Source organism: Saccopteryx leptura, chromosome 1, assembly GCF_036850995.1.
Source record: "Saccopteryx leptura isolate mSacLep1 chromosome 1, mSacLep1_pri_phased_curated, whole genome shotgun sequence".
NCBI classification, from domain to species: domain Eukaryota; kingdom Metazoa; phylum Chordata; class Mammalia; order Chiroptera; family Emballonuridae; genus Saccopteryx; species Saccopteryx leptura.
The window spans coordinates 49,911,094-49,927,863 of NC_089503.1; the positions used below are offsets into that span (position 1 = coordinate 49,911,094).

Below are 16,770 nucleotides of genomic sequence, written 5' to 3' on the forward strand. Positions count from 1 at the left end.
GTTCGATTTTTAACTTTTTGAGGAATCTCCATACTGTTTTTCACAGTGGCTACACCAGTCTGCATTCCCACCAGCAGTGCAGGAGGGTTCCCTTTTCTCCACATCCTCGCCAGCACTTATTCAGTGTTGTATTGTTAATTAGCGCCATTCTGACTGGTGTGAGGTGATATCTCATTGTGGTTTTAATTTGCATTTCTCTACTGATTAGTGATGTTGAGCATTTTTTCATATGCTTATTGGCCATCTGTATGTCCTCTTTGGAAAAGTATCTATTCATTTCTTTTGCCCAATTCTTGATTGGATTGTTTGTCTTCCTGGTATTGAGTTTTAAAGTTCTTTATTAATTTTGGTTATTAACCCCTTATCAGATGTATTGTCAAATATGTTCTCCCATTGTGTAGTTTGTCTTTTATTCTGTTCTTATTGTCTTTAGCTGTGCAAAAGCTTTTTAGTTTGATATAGTTCCATTTGTTTATCCTGTCTTTTATTTCCCTTGCCCGTGGAGATAAATCAGCAAATATATTGCTGTGAGAGATGTCAGAGAGCTTACTTACTGCCTATGTTTTCTTCTAAGATGCTTATGGTTTCATGGCTTACATTTAAGTCTTTTAACCATTTTGAGTTTATTTTTGTGAATGGTGTAAGTTGGTGGTCTAGTTTCATTTTTTTTTTGCAGGTAGCTGTCCAATTTTCCCAACACCATTTATTAAAGAGGCTGTCTTTACTCCATTGTATGCTCTTACCTCCTTTGTCAAATATCAGTTGTCCATAGAGCTATGGGTTTATTTCTGGGTTCTCTGTTCTGTTCCACTGATCTATATGCCTGTTCTTATGCCAGTACCAGGCTGTTTTGAGTACAATGGCCTTGTAGTATAACTTGATATCCGGAACTGTGATACCTCTCACTTTATTCTTCCTTTTCAAGATTGCTGAGGCTATTCGTGTTCTCTTTTGGTTCCATATAAATTTTTGGAATATGTGTTCTATATTTTTGAAGTATGTCATTGGTATTTTAATTGGTATTGCATTAAATTTATAAATTACTTTCAGTAATATAGACATTTTAATGATGTTTATTCTTCCTATCCACGAACATGATATATGCTTCCACTTGTTTGTATCTTCTTTGATTTCTTTTATCAATGTTTTATAATTTTCCGAGTACAAATCTTTAATCTCCTTGGTTAAGTTTACTCCTAGGTACTTTATTATTTTGGTTGCAATAGTGAAGGGGATTGTTTCCTTAATTTCTCTTTCAGACTGTTCATTGTTGGTATATAAAAATGCCTCTGATTTCTGAGTATTAATTTCATATCCTGCTACCTTGCTGAATTCATTTATCAGGTCCAGTTGTTTTTTGACTGAGACTTTAGGGTTTTCTATATACGATATCATATCATCTTGGAATGCATTGTTTTGCTCTTTTTCCCCCCATTTAAATTTCTCTCTAATATTAAAGATGAAATTAATTTTTATGTTTTTAGAAGCTGAAAAAAGTTTTTGACTCTTTAGTCAAAATGTTAGCCTAGTAGTAGCATTAGTGATAGTGTGTCACTAAACAAATATTTAGTATAGTTTTTTCTGAAAATTTTTATATAACTGTTTTGGTGAAAACTAAAACACACAAACAAAAAAGGAAAGGTTGGTTTAATGGTGCCCAATCATGCTGAGTTCACAAATTCAAATTCTTTCTTTTTACCTATCGGATGTTTAGGTTGCTTTATGACAGTGCTTTTTTTTTTTTTTTTTTTCATTTTTCTGAAGCTGGAAACAGGGAGAGACAGTCTGACAGACTCCCGCATGCGCCTGACCGGGATCCACCCGGCACGCCCACCAGGGGCGACGCTCTGCCCACCAGGGGGCGATGCTCTGCCCATCCTGGGGGTCGCCATGTTGCGACCAGAGCCACTCTAGCACCTGAGGGCAGAGGCCACAGAGCCATCCCCAGCGCCCGGGCCATTTTTGCTCCAATGGAGCCTTGGCTGCGGGAGGGGAAGAGAGAGACAGAGAGGAAAGCGCGGCGGAGGGGTGGAGAAGCAAATGGGCGCTTCTCCTGTGTGCCCTGGCCGGGAATCGAACCCGGGTCCTCCACACGCTAGGCCGACGCTCTACCGCTGAGCCAACCGGCCAGGGCGACAGTGCTTTTTGTCATCCATTTTAAGTTTTTTTTTTTTTTTGTTACAGGACAGAGAGACAGAGAGAGAGACAGACTGGAAGGGAGAGAGATGAGAAGTATCAGTTCTTTGTTGCGGCACCTTAGTTTCTCAGTGATTGCTTTCTCATATGTGCCTTGACCGTGGGGCTACAGCAGACCAAGTGACCCCTTGCTCAAGCCAGTGACCTTTGTTTCAAGCTGGTGAGCTCAGGGTTTCGAACCTGGGTCCTCAGCATCCCATTCCGACACTCTATCCAATGCTCCACTGCCTGGTCAGGCTGTCATCCATTTTAAAGGAATATAATGGTTGAGCATAATTTATGATGGCTAGGACCTTCTATCTGGTGGCTATCCATGATGATTAAATGAGGAATTGGGAAGATGACCACTAAAGTATTTTGCAATATGACTATACAGCTTGGTTCTCAAACATACTGGAGTGTGTGTATGTATGTATTTATGTTTTCTGTGTGTATATATAGAAGCATATACAAATGTGTGCAAAGTGTTCTTTAAAGCAGTTTTTGTTGAGAAAATATCTGGTATAATAAGATAGTGAAGTGTGCAGGTTCTGGAGGAGACTGCTTGTGTTGAAATCCCAGCTGTATGGTTTGATTTCTGACAAGTTAACTTTTCTGAGTAGCAGAATTCTCATTTTTAAAACTGCAATACTAATCTCATAGGGGTTTTGTAAAAATAAAATGGGTTAAAAAATACATATAAAATACTTAGAACAATGTTATACCATAAAGCAGTGGTCCCCAACCTTTTTTGAGCCACAGACCGGTTTAATGTCAGAAGATATTTTCACGGACAGGCCTTTAGGGTGAGACTGATAAATGCACAAAATAAAATTATGCTACTGGCATAAAGACTGTGGTATTTTTAAATATAATTGTCGAACTTATGAGACAAACGTCAAGAGTGAGTCTTAGACGGATGTAACAGAGGGAATCTGGTCATTTTTAAAAATAAAACATCGTTCAGACTTAAATATAAATAAAACGGAAATAATGTAAGTTATTTATTCTTTCTCTGCGGACCGGTACCAAATGGCCCACAGACCGGTACCAGTCCGTGGCCCGGGGGTTGGTGACCACTTCCATAATGTAAGTGTTTGCTAAATGAGATAGCTGGTTGATTTTTAGTGTTGTGGTTGCTGTTTGTTTGACAGCTTTGCAGCACCTGCCCCAGAAGAAGAGTTCATTCTGTTGTTAGCATGGATCACAAATATCAATTAGGAATAAAACTATTTGAAAATTATGAATTTTTTTCATTCCTGCTAATGACTGTCCATTTCTGCTTTACTGAGGATAAAAGATACATTGCTGAATACCTAATTTTGATCATTGTAATCCAGCTATGTAAAGAAGACTGTATGTTCTGTAGACCCACATAAACGGTAAACCTTGAATTTTGGTATTAAAAATGCGGAAAGAAGGTGAGGATCCAAGGAAAAGTCACTTTTGAGAGAGCCCCTTATATTCCCCCCCCCTTATTGCCTACAAATACTAGTAATTGGCCTTACTGTGTGAATAACTAGATACTTATTTGTACTATTAAAGCTTTTAAATCTCATTAAAGCATCCTTTTAGTGACTACTGAATGGGGAAGTGTTTGGTGCTGGAGACCTTTTTCAACCTTTTGTGAGTTCATACCTTCTGTCACATCAATGTATGGGGGATATATAAACTACAACAATATGACAATTTGAATAGTGAACTACCTTCATAAGTTTCAAGAACAACAGACATTATTGGGCAGAGAGATATCATAATTTGGCACTAGCTATTTAGCTATGACTACCAAGGGATGATTTTTGTGTTTTGAAAGTCAAGGAAATAGATAGTATGATGCCTCTGATGTTTCTTCAGTAGTGAGGGAGAGGCAGTTACTGATTTTACTGTTTAGTAAATGTTTTTTGTTTGTTTATTTTTTTAAGTGAGAGGCGGGAGGCAGGGAGGCAGAAGGATAGACTCCCACATGCCTACCCCCCCATGCACTGGGCCAACCGGCTTCCTACAGGGTGATGCTCTGCCCATCTGGGCTGCTACTCCGTTGTTCAGCAGCCAAGCTATTTTAGTGCCTAAGGTGAGGCATGGAGCTATCTTCAGCACCTGGGGCAAACTTAATCAAACCATTTGAGCCATGGCTGTGGGAGAAGAAAGAGAGAGAGAGAGAGAGAAAGAAAGAGACAAGAGGGAAGGGTGGAGAAGCAGATGGTGGCTTCTCTTGTGTACCCTGACCAAGAATTGAACCCATCTGGGGCGTTGCTCCGTCACAGCCAGAGCCATTCTATGCCTGATTCAGAGGCTATGGAACTGTCCTCAGCGCCCAGGCCAACTTTGCTCCAATGGAGCCTTGGCTGTGGGAGGGGAAGAGAGAGACAGAGAGGAAGGACAGGAGGAAGGGTGGAGAAGCAGATAGGCGCTTCTCCGGTGTGCCCTGACTGGGAATCAAACTTGGGACTTCCACACGCCAGGCCAACGTTTTCCGCTGAGCCAACTGGCCAGGGCCAGTAAATGTTTTTTATTTCATACATGACTAATTGGCTGATTCTTAGCAAAGTATTTCAAGACTTTTCAGGCTAGATTTTTATCTAAAGAATATTTAACCTGCTAGATTACATGAGAAATTTCTTTTTTCTTTCTATGTAATTAATAGCAATTCTGATCATCTAATGTCTATTTTGTTGTGTCAAGTATAAAGTTAATTTATCTAACATCTCTCAAAGTTTATTTAAAAACATAATAGAATTATTAACTGAATTTTTCATTGTATTTATTTATTTATTTATTTTAACAGACACAGAGAATGAGAGAGAGGGACTGATAGGAACAGATAGGAAAGGAGAAAGATGAGAAGCATCAATTCTTTGTTTTGTGACACCTAGTTGTTCATTGATTGCTCTCTCATATGTGCCTTGACTGGGAGGCTACAGCAGAGCGAGTGACCCTTTGCTCAAGCCAGCAACCTTGAGCTCAAGCTAGTGACCTTTGGGCTCAAGCCAGTGACCATGAGGTCGTGTCTATGATCACATGCTCAATCCAGTGACCCCACACTCAAGCTGGTGAGCCTGTGTTCAAGCTGGCGACCTTGGGGTTTCAAACCTGGGTCTTCTGCATCCCAGTCTGACACTCTATTCACTGTGCCACCACCTGATCAAGCTGTCTTTATTGATTATAGAGCAAGGGAGTGATAGAGTGACAGACATTAATTTGCTATTCAACTTATTTATGCATTCATTGATGGATTCTTATATGTGCCCTGAGTGGAAATTGAACCCACAACTTTGGCATATAAGATATCACTCTAACTTACTGAACTCACTGGCCAGGGCTTTCATTGCCTTTTTATTATTTATTGCTTTGGGCAATACTTTGTGTTAGGGACATACAACTGTTCTGTATATGAACAGCAATAAACTTGAATAACTGCAAAATACTATGTAATAGAGGAACTCCAATAGCTTCTAGACTGGAGACAGGCCTAATAAAATCTTAGTCTAACTGAAGGTGATCTGGCTCAGTTCTTAAGAGGTGTGTTGATTCCAGGGTAGTAGTGACCCTTTTCTGATGATTTATAGGGGAAAAAAATCTTACCCTTTGCTAGGTAGTGGAACAACTTTTAGCATATAACATTAATGTTAATACAGTGATGCCTTGGTTTTCATCAATAATCCATCTGAAAATAATCGGCAAAATCCGAAATCAACGAAAACTGAGGCAATTATTTCCATATGAATCAGTGTAAATACAATTAATTTGTTCTGGACACTCCAAAATACATACCAAAAACACATTTTTTAGAGAATAAATGTAATGTTTAATACTAAAAACAATAAATTAATATAAAATGAATATAAAAGACTAATGTAAAGAATAAATGAACATTTAACATGATGTTTACCTTTCTGAAGACTCTTCTTGGCGTATGGAAGATGGCAAGGAGAGGAAAGAGAGGTGCAAATAATGTATATGTTACATGTAATTGTAGTATTAGCACTCGCAATCAATAAAAAAAGCACAAAAACACTGGAAAGCAATGGAATTGTTTGACTAGACTCATGGGGTGATGCTCATACAACGAGAAACAATGCCACACCGAGCAGGAGAATGTGTGGGTCACCCTTTGTTTTTGCAAAATTAGTGGCCAGGTCATGTGGGCATGCCAGCAAAATCTGAGGCAACCAATGAAAACCGAGACAATTTTTTTAGCGGAAAAAATCGACAAAACCCGAAACCGACGATAACTAAAGCCAATGAAAACTGAAGTATTACTGTATTTAATGGTTGCATAGAATTGATAGACTATGATGAATTTAATTAACAAAAATTAGATGATACATAGTAGTATATCACATTTATAGATAAGTAAACTGAGGACTAGGTAGTTTAAACAATTTCACTAGTGTCTAACACAGGGATCCCCAAACTATAGTCTGCAGGCTGCATGCGGCCCCCTGAGGCCATTTATCTAGCCCCCACCGCACTTCCGGAAGGGGCACCTCTTTCATTGGTGGTCAGTGAGAGGAGCATAGTTCCTATTGAAATACTGGTCAGTTTGTTGATTTAAATTTACTTGTTCTTTATTTTAAATATTATATTTGTTCCCGTTTTGTTTTTTTACTTTAAAATAAGATAATGTGCAGTGTGCATAGGGATTTGTTCATAGTTTTTTTTATAGTCTAGTCCTCCAATGGTCTGAGGGACAGTGAACTGGGCCCCTGTGTAAAAAGTTTGGGGACCCCTGGTCTAACAGCTAAGATACAGCAGAGCTAGAATTCAAATCTAGGTTTTTTTACTCTTAGTGTCAGCCAAGATCTGAGAATATTCTGAGAGTGATGCTTAAACTATGGTTAGCATTTGTATTTTAGTGTAAATGCAAGATCTGAAAATAGGGTTCTATGATTTGGAAAAACTAAGGTTTAGAAATGTTGAAAGAATGCTGCATTATTAGATGGAAACCGGCTTCACTTATTTATTTTATCTGAGGACAAATCTGGGTTCAGAGCATAATATTATACTGAAATTATTTTCTGTTCCTACCTCTCCTCCTCAGACAGCATATGTTTGATGTGTTTAACTTTTAAATAAAAGATAATTGTGTTCAGTCCGAAGACTAAAGTTTATGGCTGTTGCAAAGGATTTTAGGCATTTATTCCTTAAAAAGTCAGATCCCAAATTTAATTTAGAGAATGCTGAATTTATTCTTTTGTTTTTTATATAAAGATATTGCCTTCTTTTTCTTCTATTGGGAAATACTGAACTTTAAATTGGGTGGATTTTAAAAATAAAAATATGAAAATAAGCTAAACCAAACATAATGACTACCTTTCCAATTCTGGGATATTTTTATCTTTTTCTTGTGTTTTTTAAGCCTACAAGGAAACCACAGACTGTCGTATAAATAAAATTTCAGTTAATTTTAGTGACAGTATTTCAAAGAAAATTTAAGAATTGTTTTTCAGAGGCATTCTATGGCTAACAATCTATTTTGGATTATGGGAACGAATGTTTTCATTGGCTAGGTTTTGGACCTTGGCAAACTAGTATTGTTTAGGCACTAGCTTTTTAAAAAGATGCTCTAATTCTTTTATATCATAATTCAGAAAAATGTGCTATATCTTTACAGGGAAATATCTGCACTGGGACACTTGTAGATTTACCTAGTTTTTAAAAGAAGACTGAAGCACTGCCTGGCCTGTGGTGGCTCAGTGGATAAACTGTCAACCTGGCATGGTAAGGTTGCTGGTTTGAAACCCTGGGCTTGCCTGATCAAGGCGCACATGAGGAGCAATCATTGAACAACTAAAGTGAAGCAACTATGAGTTGATACTTCTTACCCCCCTGCCCTTCTCTCTCTTTTCCATGTAAAATCAATAAATAAAATCTTTTTTTTAAAGTGCTAAAAAAAAATGCGACTTGAGTAAAAGAGGAATAAATATTTAGTTAGAATTTCTAAAGTTGAGTTCTTAAGAAATTAGTTATTCAAATTGGAGGTTAGTGATTTGACTACCTTCAATATGAATCCAGTTTTCTGTAACTGTAAGTATAGATTGAAGACAAGAGGGAAAAAATCTTGTATTTAATATTCTGCATTTGTAGCATAGAAGTACCCTTAGTATCGGATGCTATTTGTGGGCAGAGCAGTTAAGTATAAGTACAATATTTTTATTTTTTACGCTGTTTGGAATGTATTGAGTACAACAAATGAGGTAGCAGTCATCATTCTGACCTAGAGATAAATAATGTTTATTTGTTCAGGTAACTGAGTATAGAAAGGATGGAAGAGACTTTTCTCCCCTCTTGATAGAGGAAAATGCATGACAGGAGAAGGAGAGAGGTAGATCACATATTGGATAACAGAATCAGGGTTCACAAAGATTTTTTTTTTGTATTTTTCTGAAGCTAAAAACGGGGAGAGACAGTCAGACAGACTCCCGCATGCGCCCGACCGGGATCCATCCGGCACGCCCACCAGGGGGCGACGTTTTGCCCACCAGGGGGCGATGCTCTGCCCCTCCGGGGCGATGCTCTGCCACGACCAGAGCCACTCTAGCGCCTGGGGCAGAGGCCAAGGAGCCATTCCCAGCGCCCCCGGCCATCTTTGCTCCAATGGAGCCTTGGCTGCGGGAGGGGAAGAGAGAGACAGAGAGGAAGGAGAGGGGGAGGGTTGGAGAAGCAGATGGGCGCTTCTCCTGTGTGCCCTGTCCGGGAATTGAACCCGGGACTTCTGCATGCCAGGCCGACGCTCTACCACTGAGCCAACCGGCCAGGGCCACAAAGATTTTAAAAGGCTGGAGTTGTACATCCTTTGTCTAAGAAGGTGAAATATAACTGGCAAAAACACTGGTTCTTGCATGTGAGTATAATAAGCCACTATGTAAGTAATCATTTAGAATAAAGATAGACATGATAATTTGTCAGCTAGAGAGATTTGAGAAATACAAGAAGACAGCTAAAAGTAAAAAATGTATGATTATAAAAGATGCTTAGGTAGCATCTAAACTTTCTGTGCTGATGTAGAGTGCTTGTTGATGAATTCAATTTTAAAGATGGAGGACATATGGAAGGACTTGATTTTTATAGAGTTGAGGCTGTAAACATAAAATTGTATGGCTATGAAGTATGAAGATGGGGCTTCTAAAATATACTAAGGACTGCAAAAGGGATTTTTAAAGTTATGTTTACAACAAAGCAAGTGGATATAAATGGGGTTTAAGCTGAAAAGTGGTGGTTTGAGCTCACATTTTTGTTTCCTACTTCCAGACAGTTGTCTCTTTGAAGTGATAAAACCACACGCAGGTTGAAACCTGACAGAGTTTAAAGGATGCATCTGAGACAGTAGATTCTCTTAACATCTCTGAGGTGGAGGATAGTAAATCTTGGTGCTATTTTTCTCACATTCCTCCATGCTCACCAAAATGGCCTATTTTTATATACTGGACACTTTCAGTTACTTATAATTCTGCTTATTTTACTAACGCATTGATAGCCTCAGTTACACTACTGAATCTTTCACCTGCCCAGTATCTGTGGTCTGCTACTTCAGTACTATCAGATCCATCTTAGACAAGGTTTTCTTGCCATGCTGGGGTTCTTCTATACCTGGTGCTGCGATGCCACAGAGAACTTCCTAAGGAAGGTGTAGAAATACTCAGGTCTAACTTATTACAAAGTCATCTGGTTTGAAAATAGTCTGGCCCTTCTTACACATTATGTAATTAATAGCAATTCTGATCATCTAATGTCTATTTTGTTGTGTCAAGTATAAAATTAATTTATCTAACATCTCTCAAAGTTTATTTAAAAACATAATAGAATTATTAACTGAATTTTTCATTGTATTTATTTATTTGTTTGTTTTGACAGACACAGAGAGGAGAGAGAGGGACTGATAGGGACAGATAGGAAGGGAGAAAGATGAGAAGCATCAATTCTTTGTTGTGACACCTTAGTTGTTCATTGATTGCTCTCTCATATGTGCCTTGACTGGGAGGCTACAGCAGAGCGAGTGACCCTTTCCTCAAGCCAGCAACCTTGAGCTCAAGCTAGTGACCTTTGGGCTCAAGCCAGTGACCATGGGGTCATGTCTATGATTGCATGCTCAATCCTTGCTACTAGTCTTTTATGTAATTGTCTTATCAGAATGCTTTTGAGAGTGAAAGGTAGTGAATTGGAAAACATGCATAAACTGAAACTATTCCTGAACAAACTGATTTGTATGGTTACTTATACATACCCATGTATAAGGTTGAGACTATTCCTGAACAAACTGATTTGTGTGATTACTTATACATACCCATGTATAAGGTTATTTGTGGCAAAAGATTGGAAACTACCTAAATGTCCATCAGTAGGAGACTGATTGAACTACTGGTGCCACAATTATTCACCAGAATATAATGCAACTGTTAAAAGGTGTGAAATAAAAGATATAACATGGCTAACAATCACAGAAAAGATGCCTATATCACTAATCATTAGGGAAATGCAAATCAAAACCACAGTGAGATATCATTTTATACCTATGATGATGGCTACTATTAAAAACAACAGAAAATAACAAGTGTTGGCAAGGATATAAAAATTACAGTCTTTGTGTACTGTTGCTAGAAATGTAAAATGGTACAGCTGCTATGGAAAACTATATGGTGTTCCTCAAAGAAGTGGACAATATATAATTATTATATAGTCCAGCAATTTTACTTCTGGGTATATACCCAAAAGAACTGAAGGTAGGGACTTGAACAGATATTTTTACTTCACCCGTAGTGGCGTTAATTACAATACTATAGCCCAAAGGTGGAAGCAACCTAGGTATCTATTTACAGATGATAAACACCTAAAAATGATATGACACATTTTGGATAAACAAAATGTGGTATATACATACAATGAACTATTATTCTATCTTAAAAAAGAAGGAAATTCTAACTTATACTACAACATAGATATACCTTGGGGACATTATTCTAAGTGAATAAGCCAGTCACTAAAAGACAAATACTACATAATTCCATTAATGTGAAGTACCTAGAATAGTCAACTTCTTAGAGACAGATAGTAGTCATGTTTCTAGGCTTCTAGTGCGTGCCTAGGGTTTGGGTGAAGGAAGAATGGGTAGTTGTTTAATGGGTATAGATTTTCAGTTTTGCAAGAGGAAGGACTTCTAGAGCAGTGGTTCTCAACCTGTGGGTCGTGACCCCATCGACCCCTGTGTTTGGTTGTTCGACCCCCGCCGGGGTTGCAACCCACAGGTTGAGAACTGCTGTTCTAGAGTTTGGTTGTAGAAAGTGTGAATGTGTTTAACTCTACTGACCTGTACACTTAAAAATATTTAGTTAAGGTGATAAATTTTCTTATGTATATTTAGTGCTAAATTTTTTTTTATAAAAGTATGAGATATCGAGCTTTATACAGTGACCTAAACAAATCTCTAAGACATTTTGTATAGCAAATAACCAAAACAATTTGGAGAAGAAAGAACAAAGTTGGAGGAGCTGCACTACCTGGTTTCAAGACATATTATAAAGCTCAATATATGCAAGACAGTGTGGCCTTGGTTTAACTATAGACATGTAGATCATACAACACTCTAGAAGCAGACCCACACATATAATTGATTTTCAGTAGAGTTGCCAGGGTAATTCAGTTGTGGAAAAGATAAGGTTGTTAACAAATGGTGCTGGAACAACTGAATACCCATTTGGAAAAAAGAAATGAACCTTGACCTTACCTCACACCATACATAAAAGTTAATCTGAAATAAATATAGACTGAATATGAAAGCTAAAACTATAAAGCTTTTTTCTTCTTTTTTTCTTTTTCTCTTTTTACAGAGACAGAGCAAGAGTCAGAGAGAGGGATAGATAGGGACAGACAGACAGGAATGCAGAGATGAGAAGCATCAATCATCAGTTTTTCGTTGTGGCACTTTAGTTGTTCAATGATTGCTTTCTCATATGTGCCTTGACTGTGGGGCTACAGCAGACGGAGTAACCCCTTGCTTAAGCCAGCGACCTTGGGTCCAAGCTGGTGAGCGTTGCTCAAACTGGATGAGCCCATGCTCAAGCTGGTGACCTTGAGGTCTCAAACCTGGGTCCTCTGCATCCCAGTTCAATGCTCTATCCACTGCACCACCGCCCAGTCAGGCATAAAACCCTTTTTTAAAGTGCAATTTTAATTTTAATTTTTTTCCAGAGAACTTTTCTTTAGTCCTTAAGGCAGTGGTTCTCAGTGTGTGCACCAGGGTGCACTGGTGTGCCCTAGAAGATTTCCAGGTGCGCCCTATGGTATTCCAGAGAAGTATGTGCCTGTTGGGGATCAAAAGACCAACAGGGTTTTTGGAGTTTAGATTTTTAGGGGACAGAGGTGTGGAGAATTGGCTGTAAGCTGACAGTCTGCCCAATCCCCCACCTCACTTGCCTGATTAGATTGCATAAGGCTGTTAAGCTGTGGTGCTGGATTGTTTACACTAACCCCCATGTTCCCCGGAAAGACTGGAGGCAAGTTTCTTATATCCTTTGTTGGTGTAAAGTTAAGATGATATGTATGGTGGGGGTTTTCTGCACTTAGTAAAATTCTTGGGTTGTCTTGGAAACGTGATCTGAAACCATTGATTTGCTAATGGCCTCACTTTGCCCTATAAATAAAGCAAGATGTGGTTTTTGGGTGCACTTTGTTCTTGCCAGCAGCATTACAGGGCCCTCCTGACCCCGTATTTTCTTAATTCCGCACCATTCCCACTCAGGACCTAGAATTACTAGCTGCGCTTGTTCGCACCATGTGCCCAGATATAAAAATAAATATAGTTACTCTATTATACCATTTTATTACGAAAATACTGCTGTTTTTGTTAACACATCATTACTATATTTATTACACTGGGGAACAAATTTTTTTTATTTTCTGTTGCATGAGGTTTTAGAACTCTTTCTATATATTTCTGCATTGCTGATTCCAAATCTGAAATCCGTTTTTTGGTGCATGCTCTAGTTTTTATGCAATTTTAATTTCTTTTTGTTACAGTTAATGGCATGCATTGCTTTTTAAATTTGAGGTAAAGGGCAACTACTCTTGGATTGAATATGACCACAAAGCAATTAATGTTTTACAAACATCACTTTTACATAATTGTAGTTGTTTTTAAATGTAAAAAATTACTATCTGATAAAAACACCCTCTTATTTTGTTTCAAGATTGAATCATGGCTTCTTCGAGTAGGCGTAAATGTGAGAATAGTCCTGACACCTTCTGTTATATATGTGGTTGTTACACACTTCAATGTCAAAGGCGCAATATTTCATCATTTGTGACACGTGCATATATAGCCTATTTTCAAGTTCCCCTTGGCGATCAAGATAAGAATTGGGCTCCTCATATTGTGTGTCATAATTGTGAGAAAATGCTTCATGAGTAGACAAAGGAAAATGCAAAGGAATCCCTTTTGGTATTCCCATGGTTTGGCGTGAACCTAAGGACCATAGCACTGACGTGTTATTTCTGTCAAATCCATACAAAGGGCATCGGCAAGAAAAAACGGCATATGATCACATATCCTAATATTCCTTCAGCATTACAATCTATCCGACACTCTGAGACACTCCTGGTTCCAGTTTTCAATGGTTTTGTTTCTTCTAAGGACGAAGAAAGTGAACATGGTGATCAAGTGTGTTTTGATAAGATGCATGAAGAAATGGTTGTAGAATCTGAAGGGCCTTCTTCTGATGCCAAGCAGTTATGAACTCCTCAGCAGTTTAGACAACCCGAATTGAATGACTTAGTAAGAGATTTGGGCCTATCCAAGGAAGCAGCTGAGTTATTAGCCTCCAGGCTTCAAGAAAAGAATGTACTTCACCAGTCAGCTAAAGTATCCCATTCCAGGAAGTATGAACAAATTTTTGTGGACTTTTTTACCGAAGACAAACAGTTTGTTTACTGTCATGGTATCAGTAGTCTTCTCAGCCAGCTAGGTGTTATCACTTACAGTCCAGCAGAAGAGTGGCTATTTCTTGACAGCTCTAAACAGAGTTGGAAATGTGTTCTCCTACACAATGGTAATGTTTATGCAGCGTTTCCAATTGCTTATTCAACTCATCTGTGAGAATATTATAATGACATAAAAATTGTCCTCGACTTACTGAAGTATGAGGAGCATAACTGGATCATTTGTGTGGATCTTAAAATGGTAAATTTCCTGCTAGGACAACAGAGAGGTTTCACGAAGTATCCTTGCTTTCTGTGTTTGTGGGACAGCCGAGCTCAGGATAAACACTGGACACAGAAGGAGTGGCCGAAACGTGAAGCTCTGGAAGTAGGGATGCAAAATATTGTGAATGAACCTGTAGTTAATCGAGACAGGATCATTTTTCCTCCTCTTCACATCAAACTTGGCTTAATGAAGCAGTTTGTTCAGGCTTTGAATAGAGAAAGTGAATTCTTTCAACATATTATTTCTGCTTTGCCTGCCTTGTCTTTTGAGAAGATAAAAGCAGGTGTATTCAATGGACCTCAAATTTGAATCCACATACGTGACAAAGAATTTGCCAGAAAGATGAATAAGGAGGAGAAAGCAGCATGGCAGTCTTTTGTGGCAGTTACAAAGAACTTTCTTGGCAACAAAGAAGCAGAAAACTATGAACTTCTGGTTCAAAGGATGCTGTTGGCTTTCCGCAACATTGAATGTAACATGAGCGTTAAGATTCACTTTCTGAACAGTCACCTTGATAAGTTTCCCGAAAATCTTGGAGCTGTTAGTGATGAGCAGACTACTGCTGGAGCATCAGACGAGATTGTCCTCAACAAGTACACAAACGCAAGAGCTACAAATGCAAATTTTTGCCTGAATAGAATTTAAATAAGACTTGTGCAAATTTTATAATTAAAATAAGTGTTTTAATATGTTGTATTTCAAAATTGTAGACAAATTCTGATGCAGTCATATCTTTTAGTATATTAGTGTATTTACTACATTATATAAATTATTATTTTTACACAAAGATGCCCAAGAAGACATTCTACTTCATTATGTTAAACTAAATGTTGAAAATTTTACAATAAGATGAAAACCTAAAATCTTGAATTGCAAAAAAACTGTAGCTTACAGAGAAAAACTAATGTCAGATTTGATTGAGATCAGCACACTTGAATTAGGTAAGAACAAGTGTTTTTGTGGATGCAACAAAAATTTTGCTCCCCAGTGTTATTAACACTTCATTATATTATTTTTAGATAAATACACCCAAATAAAATGGATAGATTTCTCAAAAAGAAGCGTGATATTGAAGAATCTGATTCTGGAAGTGAGCAAAAGTTAAGTGTAAATAAAATAGGACTTGAAGGCTGACGGGCAGAATTTAATTTATAGCATTTTCAATCACTTAACACTGAATAGTATTGGATTAGAAACCCATTCATAGAAGCTTCAAGTGATTTTGGTTTAACATTAACAGAAGAAGAAGAACTGGCAGCTATATCCACTGATCCTGGATTGATGATTAAATATAAGGGATTGTCTCTTGAAGCCTTTTGGATTTCTATAAAAGAAGAATATGTGGCAATATCTAAAAAAGTTTTGAACATTTTACTACAATTTTCAACATCCTATTTTGTGAATTAGGATTTTCTACCCTCAACACAATTAAGAGTAAAAAGAGAAGAATTCTTCAATGTATTGACGAGGAAATGAGAGTTTGCCTTTCAGATATATGCTCAAACATTGAGGAAATCACTAGGACACATCAGGCTCATGTCTCATAAACACAAGAATAAAAAACTTAACACATTCATGCTGGGACCTGCCGAATATATTAAATCTTACTAAGAATGTACGTATCTCTATATAAAAAAAGATAACTTTTTTGTCGTTTTTAAATTTTTTAACCCCTCTTTTTTATGAATTCTAAAAAGTATAACTCAAAAAATGTAACAAAAATGTTTTTTAATGTCAGAATAAATTTAATTCTGCATATTTATTTTGTTTAATTACTATAAAAGCACACTTGGACTTTATATTTTTTCTTTAATATTTAATATTTGTATATTTCTCAGAAATTTGTATATAGTACACCTACAATTATTTGTAGGATTTTAAATGCGTCCCAACTTCAAAAAGTTTGAGAACTGCCTTAAGAACTTAGCTTCTTACATGGGCTTTGGGGGAGGTTGTGGGGCAGCACCCGCCGGTCTAAACCAGCGTGGGGAGGGTGTTCAGTTTTTCCAGGCTTCACGAGACACTTGCTTCAAAAATGTCCCTAATGGCTGCAGTGTCTAGTAGGTTTTCAGTAATGAACTTCTTAGTCGCCTTGTCCTTGGACACACATCAGACACAGTTGGTACAGCAAATAGGCAGCACATGGGTGCTGCCATTTTAGATTACTGTTGTTTCTTCTTAGTCATCTTGGAAATGAGGACCCAAGAGAGCTAAAATTGTAAAGGTTTTAAAAGAAAACTTAGCCGAACATCTTTGCGACCTTTAATTAAGCCTTTAACTAAAGACTTTAGATAGAATGCCAAAGGCATGACTGAATAAAGGTGCCCTGGAATACTTGAAAATAGTGCATCATCATGTAAAAAAGGCGAATAGTCAGATAGCAACAAGTCCCATTGTGT

General features: G+C 37.7%; 1 protein-coding gene across 4 annotated transcripts in view; it reads left to right on the top strand.

Annotated features, from left to right (window-relative positions):
- Positions 1 to 16,770, top strand: part of SBF2 (SET binding factor 2) — a 502,739-nt gene that overhangs the window by 83,162 nt on the left and 402,807 nt on the right. The gene's annotated exons all lie outside the window — the stretch shown is intronic.